A 5,070-nucleotide genomic window follows, 5' to 3' on the forward strand; every position below is an offset into this window, starting at 1 on the left:
TGGCTTGGAGAATTTTGAGCATTATTTTGCTAGCATGTGAGATGAGTACAATTGTGTGGTAGTTTGAACATTCTTTAGCATTGCCTTTCTTTGGGATTGGAATGAAAACTGATCTTTTCCAGTCCTGTGGCCACTGCTGAGTTTTCCAAATTTGCTGCCATATTAACTGCAGCAATTTCACAGCATCATCTTTTAGCATTTGAAATAGCTCAACTGGAATTCCAATACCTCCCCTAGTTTTGTTTGTAGTGATGCTTCCTAAGGCCCATCTGACTTCACATTCCAGGATGTCTGGCTCTAGGTGAGTGATCACAACATCATGATTATCTTGGTCGTGAAGATCTTTTTTGTATAGTTCTTCTGTGTATTCTTGCCACCTCTTCTTAATATCTTCTGCTTCTGTTAGGTCCATACCATTTCTGTCCTTTATTGTGCCCATCTTTGCCTGAAATGCTCCCTTGTTATCTCTAATTTTCTTGAAGAGATCTCTAGTCTTTCTCATCCTATTGTTTTCCTCTATTTCTTTACATTGATCACTGAGGAAGGCTTTCTTATCTCTCCTTGCTATTCTTTGGAACTCTGCATTCAAATGGGTTTATCTTTCCTTTTCTCCTTTGCCTTTCACTTCTCTTCTTTTCTCAGCTATTTGTAAGGCCTCCTCAGACAGCCATTTTGCCTTTTTGCATTTCTATTTTTTTTGGGGGGGGGGCGGGTGGAGGGGTGCAGGATGGTCTTGATCACTGCCTCCTGTACAATGTCATGAACTTCTGTCCATAGTTCTTCAGGTGCTCTGTCTATCAGATCTAATCCCTATAATCTATTTCTCACTTCCACTGTATAATCATAAAGGATTTGATTTAGGTCATACCTGAATGGTCTAGTGGTTTTCCCTACTTTCTTCAATTTAAGTCTGAATTTTGCAATAAGGAATCCATGGTCTGAACTCCTTAAGTTTCCATTAATATTCATTTTATTCATCTTATGTTCCCATAAGTATTCATCTTATGAAAACTAAATCACTAGCAAGGAGAACATCCTACTGCTACATCAACAGAATGGATGGATCTTCATGAATGAGCATGAGGAAAGGAGGTTTTCACAGAATCTTCTTACCATTTACATTATGTGAAGGTTAGGATCAGACTAAACTGTAATACAGCGATGGAGATCAGGACAGTACACAGAACATGACACTGAGAAGGAAATGAGAGTGAGGCTGTGGTGGTGGTGGCTATTAGTGTGATACAGGATATAAATGAGAGGATCTTCTGAGGGTTTCAAATTTTTCCATCTTGATCAGGACTTTGGTTACATTTTAATTATTGAAATAGTCATTGACATGTACATATTCTCTATTCATGACTTCATGCACGAGATTTGCTTCAACTAAAATTCAAAGAAAAATGAAGAATATTAAATGACAAAATCTGTACTGTGAGGGAAGTTCTCTACATCAGTCTCCAGTGATGAGACTGACAGTGTAATATGAATAAGGAATTCTACACAATGTAATCAGTTCCATGTGAGTCTTATATGATGTGTTTTCCTCACCTTTATCTCCAAATCAATCTTCTCACAACACTGTTATGAACTTTGAAATACATAGATTAGATACATGTCCCCACTCTTTGAATATTGTCATGTACCGTATGACGCTCACCTCACAAAGAACAGGAGCAAATCCTCTTACCTAGGTTGGGTGTGCAGAACAAGTCAAATAGGGTAGTTTTCATCTGTGCTGCTTCCAGTTCCTCTTCTCAAACCCTTCAACAAAAAACACATATCATTTGCCAACATAGTGCCAGGTCTTGTAATGAGCACTGGCACACAATACACAAGAGAGATGTGTTCCCTTTCTTTCTCTATAACATAGTATACATGCAATCACAAGTGTGGAGGTGATATGAAGGATGGTGTAGGGAGCTAAGGGAGACACCAGGAATTTATATAGCCACACTGATATTTTGAAAATGGGAACAAAGAGGAGTCCAGGGCATCCCAGAGAGCATGTGTACTGGAGACTCACATCAGGAAGTGAGCTAAATGAAGCAATAGTTGCACAAAGGGCAAGACTTCTCTTCTATGAGCTAGACATGACAGAGAAGGGAACTGAGCTTATATTCTCAACTAATTTCTCTTGTTATTAATAGAAAAGCAGTTTTTCTGTCTCAGTAAGGAGAAGGCAGGTTTCATTTTGTCTACCTTCCAATCCATTAGCCACCTTCCCTTTCCTCCTCTCTTCTGTGGTCAGGGTTGCTTCACCGTTAATTATTCCATGTCTGTATGCAGCTTTTTAAGTTCATTGTTAGCAAAGTAATGCTCAAAATCCTTCAAGCTGGGCTTCAACAGTACCTGCATGAAGGACTTCCAGATGTACAAATGGGATTTAGAAAAGGCAGAGGAATCAGAGATCAAATTACCAACATCCATTTTATCATAGAAAAAAACAGGGAATTCCAGAAAAACATCTACTTCTGCTTCATTGACTATGCTAAAGCCTTTGACTGTGTGGGTCACAACAAACTGTGGAAAATTCTTAACAAGATGGAAATACCAGACCACCTTACCTGCCTTCTAAGAAACCTGTATGCAGGTCAAGAAGCAACAGTTAGAAATGGAAATGAAACAACAGACTGGTTTGAAGTTGGGAAAGGAGTACGTCACGGCTGTATACTGTCACCCTGTTTATTTCACTTACAGCAGGAGTGCAGCAGGCAAAATGTCAGGCTGGGTGAATCACAAGCTGAAAGCAAGATTGCCGGAAGAAATATCAACAACCTCATACATGCAGAAGGTACCACTCTAGTAACAGAAAGTGAGGAACTAAAAGTCTAAAGAAATAAAGAATCTCTTGATGAGGATGAAAGAAGAGAGTGAAAAAGCTGGCTTAAAACTCAACATTCAAAAACTAAGATCATGGCATCCAGTCCCATCACTTCATGCAAAGAGATGGGGAGAAAGTGGAAACAGTGACAGATTTAACTTTCTTGGGCTCCAAAAGCACTACAAATGATCATTGCAGCCATGAAATTAAAAGATGATTGCTTCTAGGAAGAAAAGCATTGACAAACCTAGACAGTGTTTTAAAAGGCAAAGACATCATTTTGCCAAAAAAAATCTGTATTGTCAAAGCTATGATTTTTCCAGTAGTCATGTACAGTTGTGAGAGCTTGACGATAAAGAAGGCTGAAAAAAAAAAAAAAGTGAAGTCGCTCAGTTGTGTCTGACTCTTTGTGACCCCATGGACTGCAGCCTACAAGAGTCCTCCATCCATGGGATCCTCCAGGCAAGAATACTGGAGTGGGTTGCCATTTTCTTCTCCATGAGCCCCGAAGAACTGATGCTTTCAAAGTGTGGCACTGTGGAAGACTCTTGAGAGTCCCTGGGGCTGCAAGGAGAACAAACTTGTCAATCCTAAAGGAAATCAAATCTGAATATTCACTGGAAGGGACTGATGCTGAAGCTCCATTCTTTGGCCTCCTGATGCAAATGTTGCCTCATTGGAAAAAACCGTGATGCTAAATAAGATTGAAGGCAAAAAGAGAAAGGGGTGGCAGAGGATGAGATGATTGTATGGCATCACCAATTCAATGAACATGAGTTTGAGCAAACTCCAAGAATAGTGAAGCACAGAGAAGTCTGTCATGCTATAGTTCATGGGATTGCAAAGAGTCAGACACAACTTAGCAACTCAACATCAGCAACAAAGTACTCGTGAGGTTTATTGATGATAATCAGCTGCCAAGCAGATTCTACCAGCCACCTGCTGAATGATGGGCACACAAGTTCAGCCAGTTGTCTCTCCATTATTTGTCACATTATTATTGATAACAGATGCTTTTTGCCTTCCATCTAAAATCCATCACTTCACATAGAAATTCATGTTCTGTTAAACAAATTCTAGGAAAATATGAGCTCCTAAATATTATAAATATATAGTAATATATATTGTAAATAAATATTAACTCAAATATGAGTTTCTTTGTACTACATACAAAGGATCACAGACTTTGGAGTCAAACTGTCCCTCTGTTTATTTACCAGGGGATTTTTAAAGAAACTTTAAAGTTTAAACTTAAAGTCACTCACAAGCATAATTTCCTCCCGAAGTTTGGCATGTAATCTAGCAATTTTGTGCACATAGTGTATTTTCATAACACATATTCTTAAAAGAAGAAGCCCTTAAATTATGTAAGCTCCAACACCAACAAGTATTGTAAGTACACCTGCTACTTACTACTCCACTACCAGCGTTATTGGTAACTGACTACACAAATGAGTCACTTATTCACTGGGTTAGTCAAAAAGTTTGTTCAGAGTTTTCAGTAACATCTTACAGAAAAAACAATTTTTTTGGCTAACCCAATATATCTCACTCAGTTCTCTCATCAATAAAGTAAGGAAAGGAACTTTCCTGGCAGTCCAGTGGTTAAGGCTTTTCCTCCAAACACAGCAAGTGTGGATCAACCTCTGGTTGGGGAACTAAGGTCCCACATGCCTGGCAGCCAAAAAAACAAAACAAACAGAAACAATACTGCAACAAATTCAATAAAGTCTTGTTTTAAATGGTCCACATTTTAAAAATTAAATAAGAAAGAGTGGCACAATATTGATTAAAGGGGAAAATCTACAACCAAGATACTCTAACCAGCATCACTCTCATTCAGATTGGACAGAGAAATAAAAAGCTTCACAGGCAAGCAAAAACTTAGAGAATTCAAAACCATCAAATCAGTCATACAAAAATGATAATGGAACTTCTGTAGGTAAGGGAGGCAGAAAAGAGGCCACAACTGTATATAAGAAAATCTTAATGGGAAACCACACAGGTAAAGGCAACCATAAAGTCATTGTAAGACATCATCCACACACAAAGATGATATCAAAACCGGTAATAATTATTAGAAGGGAAGAACACAGCTGCAGGAAATGGGAACTACACTTGAAATTAAGAAACCAGCAACTTAAAAGAACCTTGTACATATATATAAAACTAATAAAAATTCCAACATATGGAGGCTGAACAACACGCTGCTGAATAACGAACAAATCACAGAAGAATTCAAAAAA

The sequence above is a fragment of the Bos grunniens genome, chromosome 29 (genome assembly GCF_055505025.1).
Source record: "Bos grunniens cultivar Pamir isolate PY7600 chromosome 29, Bosgru_T2T1.0, whole genome shotgun sequence".
Lineage (NCBI taxonomy): Eukaryota > Metazoa > Chordata > Mammalia > Artiodactyla > Bovidae > Bos > Bos grunniens.